Source organism: Camelus dromedarius, chromosome 11, assembly GCF_036321535.1.
Source record: "Camelus dromedarius isolate mCamDro1 chromosome 11, mCamDro1.pat, whole genome shotgun sequence".
Classification (NCBI taxonomy): Eukaryota; Metazoa; Chordata; class Mammalia; order Artiodactyla; family Camelidae; genus Camelus; species Camelus dromedarius.
The window spans coordinates 66,546,727-66,566,261 of record NC_087446.1 but is presented as its reverse complement, the minus strand read 5'-3'; the positions used below and the strand labels follow the sequence as shown (position 1 = coordinate 66,566,261).

The 19,535-nt window shown below is 46.8% G+C and overlaps 1 protein-coding gene and 1 pseudogene across 1 annotated transcript in view; both read left to right on the top strand.

Annotated features, from left to right (window-relative positions):
• Positions 1-4,480: 4,480 nt before the first annotated feature.
• On the top strand, positions 4,481-9,203 carry LOC135322455 (trafficking protein particle complex subunit 9-like; annotated as a pseudogene).
• Positions 9,204-9,398: 195 nt separating this feature from the next.
• The window catches only part of LOC135322413 (trafficking protein particle complex subunit 9-like), a 55,853-nt gene continuing 45,716 nt past the window's right edge, over positions 9,399-19,535 (top strand). The window contains exon 1 of the mRNA XM_064491166.1: positions 9,399-9,571. The gene's annotated coding sequence lies outside the window, so the exon portion shown is untranslated. The remainder of the gene's footprint in view (positions 9,572-19,535) is intronic.

Sequence of the window (19,535 nt, the reverse complement as noted above, 5' to 3'; positions counted from 1 at the left end):
AAGAAAAATGCACATGATACCTAAATTTAGAAAATATCTAGTGTGTTTTCTGTCTCGGCAATGGAGTGTTCTAGAATCTCGTGAAAACCTTCATTACACAAGTTCCTTGAAATGCTGATTAAGAAATAAAACCTTCCTTCCTCATCTTTCAAGCTACACAGCTAATTGTCAAGAAAGTGAGGGGAAATCCTCAGAAGCCAAGACAAACCAGAAAGCAGGGATTCTGGGAGATAAGCGAGCCTTAGAAGCCCTGGGGTGCCTGTTGGCTCCTGAACTGAGTTTTAGTTGCCCTGACAGGAGGGCAGGAGGTGAGCCCAAGTCCTCTCACACTGGGAGTTGGATGGCTGATCATATGTAAGGCCAAGCCCATCCCGAGAAGCCTGGTTTACTAAAGGTTGAACTAGGGAAAAAAATCCTCAAGGCAAGAAAGTAAGGAATGTCAATATTTTTGGAAGAGTGGAAAAATAACAAATCCAAAGTAAGGATATAGTTTAAAGCTGTTCTGGCATGAGAGTGACCACAAACTCCTGGCAGAAAAGCACAGCTATTCCTGGAATGAGAAGTTGTGTTTTGAGTGGATCAGTGAACAGCCATTCCGAAAAAGGCCTCCAGAGTATTGTGGATCAAGATACTGGACCACAAACACATCTCTTCCAAAGGTCATTTAAATAACCAGAAATTTTTTAAAGGAAAGAAGCCACAATCATATTTCTATTTATTGACATTACTATATGCTAGGAATTCAGAGGTAACTATGTGAAGGAAACTTAGCATAGAAGCTGTGGATGTGCCTGCACGCAGGACATTTCACAGAAGTGGCCGGACTTGTCTGCAAACAGAAATTCCTGCCAAGGGACTCTGCCCGTTCCCAGGGGAAACATTGCTTGCAGACAAGAATGTTTAGTAGTTCCTCAAAAGGAACAGGCCTGGGAACAGGAGAGTCTGAGTGTAATTAAGATAAGGAAGCCTTAGATGTAGTGCACATGTGTCAACCTAAAAAATGTTTAATCTCTGTGCTTGGCAAGAGTTACTCCTTTGTGTAGATGGTATAAAAAATAAAGGAACCCGAATCTCGGGAGACATTTTGCACCACAGCAGCTCTCTGATTCATTTCGTCGGCAACAACTATGGAGTTGTCTCCTATTTTATGGACCTTACTTTCTCTTTGGGGAGACAAACTGACATAGTCGGGGAGCTTGGTAGAGGGAGGTGTTAGTCTGTTGCAATTAGCCAGGAGAGGAGATTAAGAAAGCAGTGAAGGGTGGGTGAACTTTTTAGCTGAGGACAGACAGTCTTGTTCAGTTGGCTTTTAATTGCAGGCTCAATGAGTAGTCACTGGAGGGAATAGATCTTACGGAGGATGGACTTAGCTCAGGCCTCTTTAGAATGGACAAGTGAACCTGGAGAAAGACAGTCAAATCTGTGCAGACATTGAAGTTCACTTGAACGTGCTGTATCCCTGAGCCAAATATCGGACAAGAAGAAAGCACTTCTTGAGGACAGAGGAGTGGTTTTTAAGGTTCTCCAAGAATGAATCCCAGGGAACCGAGATGGCCAGTTGTCAAACTGTGACTTTGCAATTTGGACGGTGTATCCACCAAGGTTATTGGCATTTTATGGGTTTCCATTTCTCGTTAATACATGTCAGGTGATGAGGACGTGGACACACGTGTTTGACACCTTGTCGAGGTGACTTTGGGTTCCTGCCTAGAAGCATGGGCACAGCTGTGGCTGCGTCATACATCTTGCCGCCCATCCCGCTCCCCGGCTCCGTGATCACTGCAGAGTCGTCCCTTGTTAACCTGTCCATCTCCTCTGTGACATCATAACCCATGAAAAGACCGGAGCGTATTAACTTGACTTTCTTAAAGTCAAAAGAACAGATCTAATATGGAGTCAGATTTGTTTTTCCTATTTCAGTAGTGCCATGGAGAAGGAAGTTTGGGCAACTTTTTGTAGGGTCCTGGAGGATTTCTCTCTCAGCGTCTGGGTGCCTCTATTGAAAACCCTTCATAGCTGTCTGGCATGCTGTAAAACCACTCCACCTGTTTTGCCCTGAAGATGTGTTCAGTTTATAACTCATCTCTACTTCTTGGAAAACAACTCAATAAAAACTCAGTTGGTTTTCCACCAGCCATGGGCAGGGATGAGGGATAGCATGTTACTATTTTATAAAATAATAATAATAATAATAATAATAATAATAATAATAATAATAATAATAATAATAATAATAATAATAATAATAATAAATAACAGCAACAACAACAATAATAATAATAAAATTAATAATAATAAAAGAAGTTTTAAAACAGCACTGGGCACATAGGAGAGAGTCAATAAATGCTTCCTGGCTGAAATCAAAAGTGATGGCTCAGTGATTCCATGGCTGCTGTATTTGCTGAACTTGTTACTCCTTTGCTCCATTACACTTTTTTTAAACTGAAAAAGAAACACATGCATATGGTTAAAAACAATTCAAACAGCACAAAAATACACAAGTGAAAGAAGTTTTCCCTCATCATCTGTTCTTCCAGCCGTCCCTGGAGATGCCACTGTTTACTATCCTTTGGGTGCTTTTCCAGATATGCTATGCACATTCCCACCTATGCATGTAAATTCCTTTAAAGTTTTAGTTATTTTTAACTTAAAGGGATTTAAATCCTCAAGTGGCTTCTGCCCGGGTAATGGAACAGAACAAATCTGACTGCATATTAGATTTTTTCATTTGACTTTAACCATATGCTCTTTCTCCTAGGCTTCATCTTGCTTGTAAAACAGTGTTGCCTAGAGCCTGAAATATACAGAAGAGTCTATTCTGAAGGCTCTGACCTTTAAGGATATTTAACACTTTTCCATTCATAAAATGATAACAAGTTACAGAATAGAAAATAACTTTTGTTTTGTTGGAGGTTTACAGAGATTTGACCCAGGCAGATAGCTGCAAGAACAAAGGATTCTAACAACAAGGAATTCCTACACCAAGAAGTTTGCAACAACCAAGCACATAGGAAACGAGCCTGAATTCTGACTTGGGGAGATGGTTTTCCAGGACATTAGTTTGCCATCTAGCTCTACAGAAACTTGCTTTTCCATGCCCCAGCAGCGGGTCTTCCAACTTATTGGCCTGTCCTGCACTGAGGAGAATGAATTTGGACTCGGTAACACTCCTATCTACCTAGCAAGCTGGGCACTGGAACTGAGGACACCTCTCCCACACCCAGGAACCTACTGTGAGCCCTTGATGGTTCCACATGGGTTAGGTGTGTTTTACCCAGGAGGGATGGGACTATGCACCAAAAATCAGGCAGTCTGCTCTGTCTGGGGCTCTGATCTTGTACCTCCCGCTCCCCGCAAGGCCAACACCTGGGACAGTGGAGCTAAGGCAGAGATCGTGCCTGCCTGTTTCCCAGCCTGTAAAAGGGGAATATGTACACTTCCCAAGGTAGTTCTGAGAGACAACACCTGCGGGTGCTTGGTTCCCAGAGCTAAAGGAAACCCAGCTCCGCGTGGGGACAACGGGTGTGATCCCCGTAGGGGTTCTGCAGAGGCATCGGCTGGAGGGCTGGACCAGGGAGGTAAAACTTGAGCTGCGGGCCTTGAAGGGTTACAGAATGGTACAGAGGCAGGACTGCCGCCTCCTTCGGGGTGCCCCAGAAGTAAAGCTTTTTCTTTACATCTCCGCTACTCCCCTCCCCTCTCCAGATCCCTACCTACTCTCTGCTCCTCCTGTCCATCTGTCTCCCTCCACTTTTCCCCCCTCTCCTCCTCCCCCATCTTCACCCTCCCTCGATGCCCCAGCCTCTATCACAGAACCTACAGGATCGCTGGCCCTCCTGCGCATGCGCAGTCGGTGCCAGCTGGACCGCGGGTTGAAAGCTCCAGCTCCGAGCTGGGAATCGGCCACAAAGTCTTCTCAGCTGTGTCGCTCGGTAGGCCTTTGGCTCCTGCCCGAGGCCGGGGCCTCTGGCTGTGGAAATGCAAGGTGGGGGCTCCCGGGAAAGGGCTCAGGCGGCTGTGGGAGGGCGGTCCTCGTGTCAAAGCCCGCGAGGGAGCGAGTCTGCGTTTGTTCAGCTGAATTTCTCGGGCCAGACCCCTCTGCCCGCGCCACCTACCCCGGCGCCCCGGCCACAGCTGTCCAGGGCCAGGTGTGCACCTGCCGCTTCTCGCCCCAGCCAGGCTCCCCTCAGTCCGCGGCTGGCGACACCTTCCCCTCTCCCGCTCACGAGTCCTATCCTCCCGGGCTTCCTCTCCTTGGCCGCCGGCTTGTCCCTGCCCCTGTGAGGGCTGTGTCCCGGGTGGGCGGGTTCTGCGGACCCGATCTGGGGGGCGGGCGGCTGGGGCTCGGGCTGGCCTCCGAGCAGGGATGCAGCCCGCGCCCCCCCACGCTTTCCCTGCCCTGTGACCACGGGGCTGCCCTCCTCTCCCTTTCCAGCTCCCTGAGGACAAGCTCAGCGGCATGCGCGCTGCACCCCGGGCTTAGAGCCTACGGCTGTAAAGCCCAGTTTCTCCTGGTGGAGTCTGGAAAAGAGAGCGCCAGTGCTGAGGGAGTTTCCGTCTCCCCCCTCAGTGTTTCTGCCCCAGGTAAGTACCTTGAACAATTTCAGGTGTTATGATGGCGGTGCTTGTTGATGTCACGTGTTTTTATAGTGCCAGGAATTACAGTGTTGAAAGCAGGGCTTGGTTCAGTTAAAAATGAGCTGAAGGCATGAGGCTGTGTCATGCTCCTTCCTTCCCTTTCCCAGGGTGAAACATGTGACAGTCGATTTTAAAAACATAGTTACAGTCCCTAACTAGCCCAGCCCAGCTAGTGTGTGTTAACAGGAACAGCACCACCAGAGGCGTTGGAGACCCAGGGACATTGCAGTCCTAAAAAGCTCCTGGCACAGTTTAGTTTGTTTTGGTTTTTTGTTTTTATTAAATTGTGGGGTAGACTAGTTGTATAGAGGGAAAAATAATTGTCAAGGAATATTTTTTCATATAACAGCTTTATTGTGATATTGTTCACACACCATGAAGTCCACCCATTTAAATGGTACAATTCAGCAGCTTTTAGCATATTCACAGTGGTGCAACCATTATTATTCCAGAACGTTTTCATCACTTCAGAAAGAACAGTGGAAATGAATGACCTATCCACCCCTCCCCAGTGGTGGTTCTAAAGAAGTTTCTTGGCTGTTCCTGACCATAAATTAACTTGTTACATTCCATGAAAAGCCTGGTAGGAATTCTAATCAGAATTGCATTGAATCTGTCTATCAAAACAGGAAGAATAAATGTCTTTATGGCATAAACTTCTTCTACCTATGAATATATCTGGGACCCTATCTTTTCATCTCTCCAGATCCTGGCCCATGGGAAGTCCTCACTAATTGTTGGGCTTGTGAATGATGAGATTCTATACATCATTAGTTTCCACTGTAGCCTTTCACAGAAGAGAAAAGTAACCTCAGTGAAGCCAAGTGACTGTCTGATGGTCAGAAAGAGTGACGGTCAGTGCTGGAGTGATCCAGTGGACTTGGTGCTTGTAACCAGAATTCTCCACCACCTACAGCTAAGGGGATAAGAGTGTTCTTTTATTTTATCTTAATGGCGTTGATTTTATTTATACTTATTTTTTAAAATTATTTTTATTGAAGTGTAGTCAATTTACAATGTTAGTTTCAGGTGTACAGCAGAGATTCAGTTATAAACATATGCATATGTATATACATATGTTTTAGATTGTTTTTAGCACAACTCATTACAAGAAATTGAATATAGTTCCCTGTGCTATATAGTAGGTCCTTGTCATTTATTTTATATTTATTAATGTGTATCTGTTAATCCCCCCTTTTCTGCCTGCTAACCACAGTTGGCTTTCTATGCCCATGAGTCCATTTCTAGCAGCATCGTTTTTCCTAGTAACATACGCTGGTTGACTGTTTTCAGCTTCAGTAATTCCATCTTATCTGTGGGCACTTTTCTTCTGGTGGGGCTTTATGTGGTTTGCACACATGATAATAGAGATTTGTACTTGGGAGAACTCCAGGCCTCGTGTAGTTCCTGGAACAGAGTGCCCACTGAGTTGATGCTTGAACTGGGAAAAAAGCAGAGTAAGTGTTGGAATTTGCACAATGTTTGAGACTTCCAGGATTCTATAACCTGTTTAGCCCACATTAATTTTGGCTGCACCCATACTGGGTAATTTGGTGGAACTTCATGTTATGGTGGTGTAGAGACAGGGCCTTGTATGCTTCTTCTCTTTCCTTTTTCTAACACTCATTCTCCTGGGTCTCTCAGATCCTCCCCCAGCAGTGCCCAGGGCTGGCTTGATGCTGCGCTGAAGCAATAATTGTTAATAAGGCCCTTTCCTCATCTCTTCTGAACTTCCGTTTCTTTCTCTGCACAATGAGGGCTTAGACTAGATAAGTGCTTTTCAGTTTCTTTTAAAGCCATGTTTCCTTTGAGAAACAGAAAATGCAAATCTCTCCTCCCATCCCAACCCTTTAGATTTTGATATGTCCTCCAGGGAGTGACATAGTTCTTTGTGGAAAATTGAAGTTATTGTGATTCCAGGTGGCACAGAAAAGACTCTTCAGAAATTTATTGCAGGGAGAGGGCAGGAAAGGGGCAGCGTGTCACACTTTCTAGTGTGAGCACTGGAACAGGGGCTTGGGTTTAAATACGGTGTCTGACGTGGCCTCTAATCTTGTACAATATGATAAACTTCTCTACCTCAGTTTCTTAATGTGTCAAGTTGGGGTGATAATATTTTAAGGCTTTTGTGAAACATTATACACATAAGCCATCTGTGTCTCGGTAGAAACAAGACCTGCTAGGGAGTCAGGGATTTCTTTAAGAAAAAATCTTGTCCATAGCACTCTGTCGGTGTGTATTTTGAATTACCTGGAGGGCGAGGGTTGAGTCTAAAGTCCATCGTGGGGCAGGTGGCCGATAGTTCTCTGTGCCCCAGATTGCCCCCTCCTCCCCAGTCTTCTTCCTCAGTCCAGGATGAAGTTCCCTAGTAGATTTACACAGAGGTCTTGTGGAAATGGCTTTTCATTTTATTGTTTCACGAAGGAGGGCTGCCATCATGAACTCTGTGGTCAGGTTTTGGTGACCTGAAGGCTATGCAATTGGGGGTTTCTATTAAATAAAAAAATATTACAAATAGAAAATTAGAACAAGGGTGGTGACAGGGGCTCTTGGAAGTGGGGACCATTAGCTTTGTTAGCTTCAGGTGCAGTGGCCTTTGGCCACGAGGACCCATCCTCGTGCTCTGAAGTTGGAGGGATTAGTGGGTTCAGTGGGAATTTTAACTGAGTGTATCTCATGGGCTAGGCATTGTCGTACTTGTACTGTGTGTTCCTTATTTGAGACAATGAGCTCATTTAACCTCAATAGCCTCTTTAAAATATTAGACTTTTTATTTTGAGATGTAATGTAGGTTCCCCTGTACTTGTAGGAGATAATATGCGGAGGCCCTATGGACACTTTGCCCAATTTTCCTTAATGGTTCCATCTTGCAAAGTTGGGGTACAATTCATTACTGACTTACTAACCCTTTCAGGTTTGTGTTATTGCCCTCATTTCTATCTATGATTAAACTGGGGCTTAGAGAAGCACACAGGCCTGCCCAGGTCACCCACATGTTTAGTGTGTAGTCGGGTGTAACGTGGGCTTGGGATTTCCAGGAAGTACCATTATGATGGTCTGTGGCAGGGAGCAGCATTCACTTTGCTTGTTTATTCATTCATTGAACATTTATTGAGTAACCTCTGTGGGTCAGATGCTTTCACAGGCTTATCTGATTCTTCAGCAGTACTGAGAATCAAGTATTGTTTTGTTTTTTTTAATCTGAGAAAATTAGCTCTGAGAGTTTATAACACCCCTCAAAGGAAATATAGCTCATAAAGGAGGGATAGTAAATTTGTACAGTCCCCCCTCTTTATGCCGGTGGTACCCTAGGCATTTTACATTTGCAAACTTCCGTAATCCAGATATATTCTTGTAAGGCAGGGATTTTTTTTTAATTGAAGTATAGTCGTTTACAATGTTGTGTCAATTGCAAGGTGTTTTTTGAATTTTGAATTAAAAAATATTTTTTGAGAAGGGTAATTAGGTTTATTCATTTGTTTCATTTTTTAAAATGAGGTACAGGGGATTGAACCCAGGACCTCGTACATGCTATGTATGTGCTCTACCACTGAACTGTACCCTCTTCCCCAAGGCAAGTTTTCTTATCCATTATTCTGCAGTTTAGGAGTTCAAATAAATTGGTGTTGAAATCCAGATCTTTTGATCCTACTGCGGTTCTTTTCTTTATAATCTGCTGAAGGGGGGTGGGGAAAGCAGTTCCTTTGTTCATTTCTTTATTCAGCAGTGTTGAGCACTGACTTTGCATCAGGGTCTTGCTAGGTGCTTGGAAACAGTAAACAAGAGATGACCCTTCTGTGCAGGGGCAGGAAGCCTAGACCAAAAGCTGGGTAATGTGATTCGAGCTACGGTATCCATGTACAGACTCTGAGGACAAACTGTACCTCCGGCTTTGCTTGTGCTTCCCTTTCCTTCTGGCTGGTACACACCAGGTCACCGCAACCCAGAGGCGCCCGCAGCCCACAGCACAGTATTTACCTCGATCTCCTCTCCCCTCTCTGCAGGGCCTGCAACATGAGCATCCCTGACTACGTGCAGTGTGCTGAGGAATACGAGACTCTCCCCGTGGTCTTTCAACCCGTGGGGATCATTTCAGACGACAATTTCTTTTGCATCTATAAACGAATCTCCTTGGTGAGCCAGATCAGCCCGTGCGGCTCCCAGTGGGCACTCTGTATCCACTACAGGCACCACTATGCATTCGAGAATGCGTGGAGTGACTTCCAGACCCACCGCACGGTCGTGGGCCTTGTCACCATTACCGACTGCCTCTCGGCCAAGGCCTTCGGGAAGCTCCATGTACAGAGGAGCTGTATGGCACCACGCTTAATGACTCTCAGCTCTTTGTCTTTGTGCTGCATGGGGAGGTAGCCGAGCAGCCGCGCACCGACGTGGCCTTCAAACTACGAGGACTGCAGGGTGGTGGAGAAGAGGATCGAGGACTTCACTGAGTCACTCTTCATCTTGCTCAAGTCCAAGTGGCTAGATGGGACCCCAACAAGTCTGGGGAAAGGATCGCCCTCCTCTGCACCTTGTTTGAGAAGGAGGACTTCATGGGACTGGACACAGACAGTAGGTAAGTCTACCTGGAGGCCCGGCCACCCTGGCTGTGTGCCGGGTTCCTTCCCTACATCCAGGAAGGGATCAGCAAGGAACAGGGCTGTCTTGTACCCAAGGGCGGAGGGAGGTGCAGCCCGACGGTTTACAGACATTTAAAAGTGAATCTGCCTTTGTTTCAGAGAGATCCTTTTAGGGTCAGTGTGGAGACTTCCTCCAGCTTTTCAGCCAAGACCCCTGGTGGGACCCCTGGAGTTGCTGTCCAATAGAGTAGCCACAGCCACTGATGCTATGAGCGCTGGGGAAGAGGCTGGTCTGAGCTGAGATGTGCTGTAGGTCAAATGCACATCAGACGCTGAGACTTGTCTAGTAAAAAGTATGTAAACTATCTTGTTACTTTCATATATTGATTACATGTCAAAATGATACTATTTTACATACAGCAGATTAAGTAAGATCTGTTCTTAAAATCAGTTTCTAGTATCTGTTTTTTGTTTGTTTGATTGGTTCTTTGTTTACCGTTTTAAATGTGGCAACTGAAGCTTTCTTTACATGGCTCTCATTTCAATTTTGTTAGGCAGCCTGTCCTGGGACATTCTCATCCCTTTGCTTATAGATGAGATGCTGAATCCCGAGAGGCCGAACGAGTCAGTGGTTGTGCTGGGTCTGGAGCCGGTGTCTCCTGCCTCCCAGGCCCAGCACCTGCTGGGTTCAGGCCCTCTCTTCCTCCCCGACAGCCAGCATGCCAAGTTAGGACATCAGAAACACCTCCAGGGAATTCCGGATGAACTCCTTATGCAGGGAAAGGCGTATCACTGAGTATGAGACAAAGCAGGGAAAGATTCATCCTCACTTTGTCCCTGTGATTAAGTCAACGGCCCCACTTTTGCCTTGGAAGTGCAGACGAGCTCTCCTGGGCTTACTACCCCCCACCTTCTGCTCTGTTTCCCCGTGTATCTATCATGCTTTCCCTCGGTCAGAAGAGGTGAGATGCCTTTGCCCAGACGTCGTCCCCCTTTGCTGGGGAGATTGAGGGAAGCTGTGCCCCCACGGCCAACGGCCTCGGGCCTTGAGTCTGGAGGGCACTCATGGCGGTACCACAGGTGACGGTCGGAGGACCTGGCACGTGCTGCCGGGCCCGCTGTGGAGGCAGTGCTCTGTGATTCTTGAACTTACCTAAGATCAAATCCTACTTTCTGGTTGTTGGTAAGTTGGAGGAGAAAATGCCAGAGAATTGATAAAAAGAAAGTCCAGACCAGCCCTGTGAGTGAGAGGCACACGGGGCCCGAGTCCCACTTGCGTGTGGTGCCTGGCGGGCTCTGGATGAATTTTCTGTTCCTCCCGGACATACCTCTATGACTTTAGTAAGGGGTGAGACATGTAGTGGCCATGATCTGTATTTGTCCTCGCAGGGCCCTGTGATCTACACGCCCGCACCCCCTTCTGCTTCTTGGGGATGAGGTGGCAGGTTTAGGTGCTTGGGCACTGCTATGGGCACAGCTGCCAGCATAGGGCTACACCGAGGCTGGCTCCTTTCACCTCAAATGTCACCTCCTGCTGAGCCCCCAGGCGTTAGTCAAGGTAGCTGCATCAGTGCAACATAAGCAGGGACCATGTTCTCCCCCTGGACAGACTGGTGGGTGAGCAGTGGAAGCCTGGAGTCCTGCCCAAGCCCCATGGCTAGTGCCTCCTCTTTGTCATAGGAGGCACTGGTGACATTTTTGCTCAGCAACTGTTTGGTTCTGAGTCTCCAGACCCACCAGAGAATGCCAGCTTGTTTTTGCCTTTTGAAGTCTGCCCTTGGGATTTGGTGGAGTAGCTGGTTGTGTGCTTAGCCCATAGTGTTGACACTGTCACCATTGTTTACCCAGAACCTCGTGTACCAGGCATGGCTCTCGGCATCAAAATACAGCAGCCAATTAAACTCCCTCCTGGTGGATCTGTCTGTTTTGGTACCATAAGGGCTTAGCCAGCATCTGAACGTCAGTGAGATAACGGGGCCAGTGAGCTCGGGTCAAGCACGTTCTCCTCCAGTCACTTTTACTCCATTGTTGCTTTTACTATTCCACAGTCATTAATTTTTAAAACAATGCTTTGGTGCAGGAGCAGAGACTAATTCTCTCCTGCTACTCTCGTTGGGAGTGAGTAAAACTGTCCAGCCTGTAATGCGACCACATTTTGTGGCTTAAAAGCTGCCTAGATGCATGTATGTGGAGTTTTGGTTAGGGGCACTGACGACGTTGGGATCCCCAAGCAGCGTCGCTCCCCTCAGGCCCCTGCCTTCCCTGGAGCAGGAGGTGAGGGTGGGTCTCACCATCCCCGCGTTCCTGGCCTCACACACTCACGTAAATTCTTGTACTTGCTGTCAAAGTCATTCTTGTTCTTGTGTGTTTCTAATTTTCGCTTGTTCCTCTTTTCCTTTTTCTTTATTCCTTTTTCTCTTGTACCGTGCAGTTGCGTCTGAAAAGGTGGCTGTGCATATCCTGCATTGGAAATAGCTAGATCGCCCTCCGTGCTGTCTCCATTGCTTTAAGGAGCAGAAACATTTCAGCTGCCTTGATCCATGCATTATCCTAGTCATCTTGTTATTTTCTAATTTTTTGGAATATTGCTTTGTTAGCACATCACCCACTGGTGTTTGATACCTGTTAAAATCTTTGCTTTGAGGAACCTGTTTGGTCCTCCTTATATTTGGTGACAAATGCACCCTTATTCAATTAGTTTGATTGTTTTGAAGAAGTGAGATGCGAATTGATTTAGGCGGCTGTTGAGGGATTCTTTTCATGGAGTATTTAATCTTGTCAAGTCAAAGTCTGCAGCATCTTGCTCGATTCCTGCTTTTACACAAACATGCTCAGCACGCGGTTCCTGGCTGTCTCTGTGTGACGTGCGTGACGGCGCTTCCTGACCGGCGGTCACTGGTGAGGAAGCGGCAGGCTCGGGGGTGAGCAGCTGCAGGGGACATTGTTGGAGGAATCAGTCACCGTTTGGTTATTTTTTTTTTTTTGCATTCAACTTCCCCGTGCCATTTACTTTATTTTTCCTTCATAAAGGGACAGAAGTGGGTCTAAAATCCATGCCACTCTTTTGTTCCCTTTACGAGGCTGGTGTTTCTGAGTACCAGGACAACATGGCCTTCTTCTAAGTAGCTGGCTCACATGGATCTGGTGGACACAGGGACTATTAAAGGGACCGTAGCTTCCTCTCTGCTCCAGCCAGTGGGCATTCAGAGCCGGGTCTGTGGTTTGCCTCAGCAGCCGTGCAGGCCTCCCTGCACCTGCCTTTACTTTTAACCCATGTTGGCATTAAAGAGCTGACTCCATGTTTGTTGCAGCTGACGTCCCCCACTGACGGCCGTGTCGTTAGTTTGCGGTAGTGAGTCTCCAACCCCAAGTCAGCCATGAAGGAAGATGCTTTGGCCAATCTAAGACCTTGGATTCTCACCCCTACCCTTGTTCATCTCACCCAGGGGAAGGGTTTGGCCACCACCATCATGCTGATCATGAGGCCTTGTTTCTCCTTTCATGCTCTAGTCCAAATGTGGACACTTCATCCTTCACTGACTAGGTCTCGCTTGATACAGGCCAGACATTCTGAAAGAGTCCATCACATTCTCGGGGGGAACAGAACAGAAGTAAGTCTCGCAAGTAGAAGGAGTCTAGGCTGTCCGGGTTGGCAAATGCAGGCTGGGATCTGTGATTGGTGGGCTGTGCCCTGGACACAGGCCTTTCCCGTGGCTCACGAGCGCCCAGGGGTCGGAGTGAAGACAGCCTTGCTTGGGCTTCTCCATCCTCATCTGCTCAGTGGCAAGTGTGTCTGCTAATAGGAGCTCCAACAGACCTCGGGACCTTCAAAGCTCAGATCACGGGAGAACTTTGAGTCCCTTCTCCAGGGCCTTCTTTGTGAGAATCCAGTGCCTTCTGAGGTGACCGGTGGCAGGAGATGCCTCCCCCTCCAGGGAGCACCCTTCGGAGGACTGTGACTCAGTGCACCTTGCTGTGAGCTTGTGGGGATCCGGCCGTCGTCCCTGCAGAACCAGTCTTGAGATGGGCTTAGCGACGGAAATGACAGGACTAATATTCCAGGCCAGGGCTGGAGGGAGGGAACAGGGGAAATTGAATGTGACCTCAAACACCTAGGTGAGTGCTGGGTCTGTTACTAAAATGGGGAGCATGGGAGGTACCTTCCATAAATTGAATTCCAGAGTAAATCTTGGACATGAGGCATTTTTAAGATGCCATTTTTCGTTCAAGTTTGGACTTCATAGAGGCACTCGGGTCAATGAGCCTGGGGCTGAGTTGAAGGAGCCGGACTATAGATACACGTTGGGAGTCGTCATTCTTAGCTGGTGTTCACAGCCGCGCATGTGAATTAGATCATCTTGAGAGCTGCAGACTGAGGCTGAGGGGTCAGGGCTGTGACTGGGTTGGAGGAAAGCCCAGACCATGCAGCTTTCGTGTGTCAGTCAGCGGCGTTTGGGATTTTCAGGGCAATGTCATTTATCCTTAAGGGGCCGGGGGGTGGGCAGGGCCAGCCAGGAAGAAATCTGAAGGGAGGGTCGTGGCCACGTGTGTGTCTTGGGAAGTTGCAGAGTCTGCAGGGTCCGGGAGGGTAGACTCCTCAGAAGCTGGAGTTGGATTGGGGCGTGGGTTGAAGGTAGTCACACTAACATATCAGGGAGGGAAGAAGGCCTAGGGAGTCCCCGCTCTTCCTGACTCGCTTTTCAATGAACAGAAGGCAGACAGAGGATCTGAGGTGAGAAGGGATGGGCGCTGGGAGAGGAGCCAACCTGGAGAATGGTGCTTGAAAAATTCTGGAATAGTCTCCCTGCAAAATAGAGGTTAAAAAAATCCAGACTCTTAAGAACATTGATAGTGACTGGGGAGGAGGCAGTTGTTTTTCTGGCCTCCTAAGGGTAAGGCATGTATCCAGGGATACACAAAATATTCGGGCAGTCTATTCCGGGCATTTGGTACCGGGTAAACAGCACAAGTTTAAAGGGGGACAAGGGCAGCGGAGGGAAACTAGCCAGGCCCCATGTCAGGTACCAGTCGGCCGCCCTACTTGCGTGTTGCATTCACATCCATGCCTCCCAGGTGGGCGGTGGCAGCCCCCTTTTGCGGATTGGCAAGCCTTCTCAGAGGGGTTAAGTTATTGGTCCATTTAGAGGGTAGTAAATGCTGTAACAGGATTCAAGCAGGGTCTTGTCAGACTTCAAGGGCGTGTTTTCTCTACTAATTCCGGTACCTCACTGTTGTACGTGAAATGGTGAAGTGGGTCAGTTTTGGGGCCTTTCAGAAAAAGTACGATTTAAATGCCTCAGGACTGATTCACAAAGCTCTGTGTTCTTTGATTGTTCTGAAGCACCGCAGTGCTTTACGCCCCACAGAGGTAAGGTCTTACTCCTTTGACGATGAAGTGGTTGCAAATGATGTACAGGTGCAAAACCAGACTTAGCACCTTCTGAAGGGAAACTTTCCAATTCTCCCTTGATAGACTTTCTTCTACGGGATGTAGCTGTGCTGCAGCATAGGCCTGAGCTGTCCGTATGGATTGTAGGTTTGATAACCAAATTTAGCATAAAACAGTCAGATGAAGAAAATCAACGTTCACAATTTATTTTTGGGTTTCATTAGACAAGATATACTATCAGGTAATGGCCCATATAGCTAATGAAATTGAGTACAGAACATTGAATTTCTTACTTCTTATTTAGAGTTTTCTTACTGCATAAGTTTGCCTGCTTTGGAACATCAGCTCCTCCACAAGGGCGCTTGTCAGTTTGTTGGTGTGATTGCATTTACACAGTGAATATAATCTGGGCTTCCTCAGCCCAAACTCTCCAGTGCAGAATCACGGGCTGTAGCCATCTCTTAGTCACGCAAAAACTTCTAAAATTATATGATGCCAGAAAAGAAAGAAGAGAGAAAGAGAGAGATTGCCTTTATCAAAATTCCTTTCAATTCTGACTGCAAACTGTTGTTGAGCAGCTCTGGTTTCCTTTGGATATGAATATATACATTTCTTTGCATGTAACCTGGGTTTTGGACTAGAACACCAAGTCCTTGCTTTCCGCAAACCACAAAAATAGTAGCCAAATTGCACACATGTGAAATATTTTATTCTTTTTCTGAGAAAGAATCCTTGAATTTGGGACTTCAGGTGTTATTTTTGCTTTTTGCTTCTCCCACCCCTCTTGTAATATCTCACTCCTTCCCAAGTGCCCCCCAATAAGTCGTGGTCCCAAAGGAGCAAGCAAACACCCAGTTGGTCCCCATGCAGTGCTGCTATAGAGGGAGCCCTGTCAAGACCTAAAGGATATTATCAGAGAGGGCTTCCTGGAAGAAATGGGCTCTAAATTCAGTTGTGAAGACAGAGTAAGGGTCAGCCAGTAGAAAGCATGAAGACTGTGGCTCATGTGGCAGAGCAGCCCGGGTAGAGGCCTGGAGGCTTGTGCGGTGGGGACTCGGGGAGAGTGCCATGTGTGGTCCAGGGTTGTGGGTGCCCCTGCTGGGGAGGACACTGGTGAGGGCCTGGGGTGGAGTGCTTTCGAAGAGCTTGGGTTTTACTAGAACTGACAGAGGAGGCAGTGAAGGGTGTCAGCAGGAAGTGACCCTCAGGAAAGGTACTTCTGGATTTGCTTCTGATATTCTACAGTAAGAAAGGTCGGGGCCGACGAGAGCAGGTCTGGCTGTCCCTTTGAGACCCACCCCATCATTCATTTATTCATAACATGCACACTTCTGAGTGTCTAGGGGAGAGAGGTTGGACCCACATTAGTAAGCAAAATATTCCTTGGGAGCTTAGCAGTGTCAGAGGTTGACTTAGCCTAGAATGTTCTAGGAACAGAGGAACAAATTGCGGAGTTTGGAGGGAGGGAAGGCTTCCTTGAGAAACAGTCAAAATGAGCCTGGAGGCAAGTGGGAAGTAGGAACAGATCAGGGGGCCCCTGAGGTCACTGGGGACCTGGGTACTGAGGTGAGGATGGGCGAGCAGGTTCGGGGGTGGGGCTAGAACTCTACCAGGGAGCCGCTGAAGTGTTTGAAGTGGGGTGATGTAATCAAATTTATGCTTTGGAAAGGCTGCATTGGCTCCGCGTGTGTGTGTGTGTGTGTGTGTGTGTGTGTGTGTGTGTGTGTAGCGGGGAAGGGGGGGTTGCCACCAACTGGGGAGTGACATTAGAAGACCATTCACTGGCTGGGAGGCCACAAGTGGGAGAGGGTCGTTGGGGCTGCTTGGGGACGGCAGGGGCCGTGTGGATGCCGGATTTCTTTATGGGGAGGGCTTGTTAGCTGGGCCGCCCTTGCGGCGCCTTTTGGCTTGAAGAAAACAGATGGAGGCCGCCAGGTGGACTTTCCTCTTCTCTTCTTCCCTGCCTTGTGTGATGATCTTAGCTCAGCCAACATTTGGAAGAGAAGAGCTAAGTTCCACGGTAGCCCAGGACTTTGTTGAGCTCGTCCGAGTGAGATCTGATAGGATTTATGTTTGTGTTCAGATCTGCATGTTCACTTAGCTAGAAACGTCCTATCTTTTGAATTTCCATACGGGTTTTTACTCTTGATAAAGATTGCTTTCTTGGTGAGAGGAAATTTAATACAGCTGTTGTCTTTCTCAAAAAAATCATATCTTTTAAGAAATTTAATATTCAAAAAATAGGAATATTTAAAAATGATAAAGTAAGGCTTTGGTGTAGTTTCTTTGGTTTCCTAGTTAATGTGGACTTAGAGCCTTTGCATTACTTAATAGCACATCCTTGTCAGTATTTAAAGGGCTGTTAGCGCCCCAGGCCCCACCTCTCAAAACATCATTAAAGTTTGCTCTGAAATAGTGAGGTCATAAAAGTTTTGTTTGCAGAAGCCAAACACTTGGTTTATAATATGAAGCATAGCTCCATTTTTAAAATAATAATAGGTTCAAAATTAAGAAAGTGGAAGATAATTGAGTTTTTTAAAAGCTGAAACATAATCTTTCTTGTGCTAATGTTGAACTGGAAATTTCGAAAATAAAAATCCTACTGTAATAACATCTACGTGGAATACATATATGCTTTCCCGTTTGAAAAATAAGTGCGCAGTGGTTTTTGAAGTCAGGAGCATTCCAGCTCAGATACTGGCATTGATGGTTGCTGGTTTTCAATGGCAGAGCCTAAATTTGCCTTCTTAGCTTTTTTTTTTTTTTTTGTAGTGAGAGGGTTGAGTAGTGCTTTGCCAGCATGATTTTGGGGCAATTTGGGGGCAGATGTTGTGAACCAGCAGTGAGATATTTCCATGCATTTTATTTTCTGGACATCACCAAGGCACATGTGGGGTTTGTGCCTGCAGGCTGGGATGCTGTAGGACTCCCTGGTCCATCACAGTTTTGTCCTGGAGCTGCTCCGGTCAGTGAATGATTTTCTGTGGCTTCGAGGTAAGGTGGTCTGATGCACATGATCAGATGTGTAGTTAAAGTGCTATTACATGAAATAAGAGAAACCTAGAAACATGAGGGAGGAGAATTGGCTGAGCTGACATCAGTGGGGAGTCTTCTTATGTGACTACCTCCCCGTGATTCCTGCCAATATCCTCCCCAGCCCTGCACGGTAGTCCTGCCGAAGCAAGCATGCACTTTGCTCAGAAACGGACTGAATTTCCTTGTGCCTCTGTTTATTGGCTTTTTTTTTTTAAAGCACATCTTGCCCTTTGCTTAAATGCCACCCCTGCTAGTCACATCTTACACTCATTCTTCTGGATGTCGTCCATATATAGCTGCTGAATGGATGAACTGAATGTAGTATCTCCATGTAGTGGAACATTATTCATACGTAAGGGTGAATAAAAAGGAAAAAAAAATAAAGGGGAAGATGAAAAAGGCCACCTGTCCTGGGAAGTCCACCCTGACTGCTCAACCCACCCTTTTCCCTTTGAATCCCCACCCCTTATGCTCCACTCTAGTCTTTTTGATATTACTTACCACCTTCTAATAAACTTTAACGTTTTCAAAAAAAAAAAAAAAGAGAGAGATGCTGATACCTCTTCAACATGGAAAAGCCTTGATAATAGCACGTTAAGTGAAAGGAACCAGACATAAACGGCCACATATTGTTGACTTCAGTGATCTGAAATGCGCAGAATAAGCAAATGCAGAGGCAGAGAGCAGGTGATGGTTGCAAGGGGCTGGGTGGAGGGGGATTAGGGAATGACTGATAGTGACAGGGGGTTTCTTCTGGGATAATGGAGTGTTCTGGAAATAGATGGTGGTGAGGGCTGCACAACCATGAGTGTGCAGAAGACTGCTGAGCGCTGTCTCTGGGAGTGCCTGTGGTTGGGGCGGCTTTATTTTGTTCTCACCCTGCAATGTGAACTGTCATCTTGTGCTGAGGCAGTTCTACTCCTGTGAGTGGTGAGGCTCAGACACTTTGCAGAGTCATGTTTCTTTTCTCCCCCTTGCTGAGTGTAGGCAAAAAAGGTTTAAGCCTGAGAAAGTGCTCCATCTGCAGAAATATCTTTCAGTTTTGCATGGTGTAAAAATCTTGAGAGCTTTTTAATCGTTGATGACAGTCTGTGAGGGGAAACAGCCCTTAAAGCCTGGGTGTGACCTGGAAGAGCCGCGCTTCCCTCCCTGACCTGGGTGGGGATTTCACCGCCGTTCAGGCAGTGAAGGGCCCAGACCCGAGAGCGGAGTTGACAGTCGTGAATATTTACTTGTATTCGCTGCTTCATCTTGGATATTAATTTCAAGCTGAGTCAGTTTGTGGCGGCAGCCTCATCCTACATCAGGAATTTATAGTATCTGCTCTTTGAAGTGGAGACCAGACAGACTTTTATTATTTAACAGTCTCCCTTAAATTGATATCTCAGATTCCTTTGTAAAAAGTAAAACAGCAGAAATACACACGTCCTTTAATGCCAGTCTGACCTGGATCGGGTTTAGTCTCTGTGCCTTAGTGGCCTTAACTGCGGGTGGGGAAGATGATAACAGTGCTTCCCTCAGAGGGCCTGGTGAGGGGGGAGTGAGAAGCACAAATTGAGGACTTACACGAGATGCTCATGAATGTCCGAAGTTAGTGCTCTCAGCCTGGTGAGGCCTCAGGAGCAGAGATGTCAGAACAGAGCATTCCTAGCCGGAGCTCGATCCGTGTTGGCAGCTGTTATGATCACTATCACCACTGTGGGTTATCAGGTAGTTTTAAGACTTGGTAATATGAATTCTTGAATAATGTTAAAAGACTAGACATCTCAGATCCAGTTTACATAGTTTTCAAGATTTCCTCTGAGAAATGGATGTTTTATTCCCCATCAGAAGTCTGAGTTGAGTCTCTAAAAAAATTCTGTACTCCTCCATCTGTTTGCTTTAATTCTCCA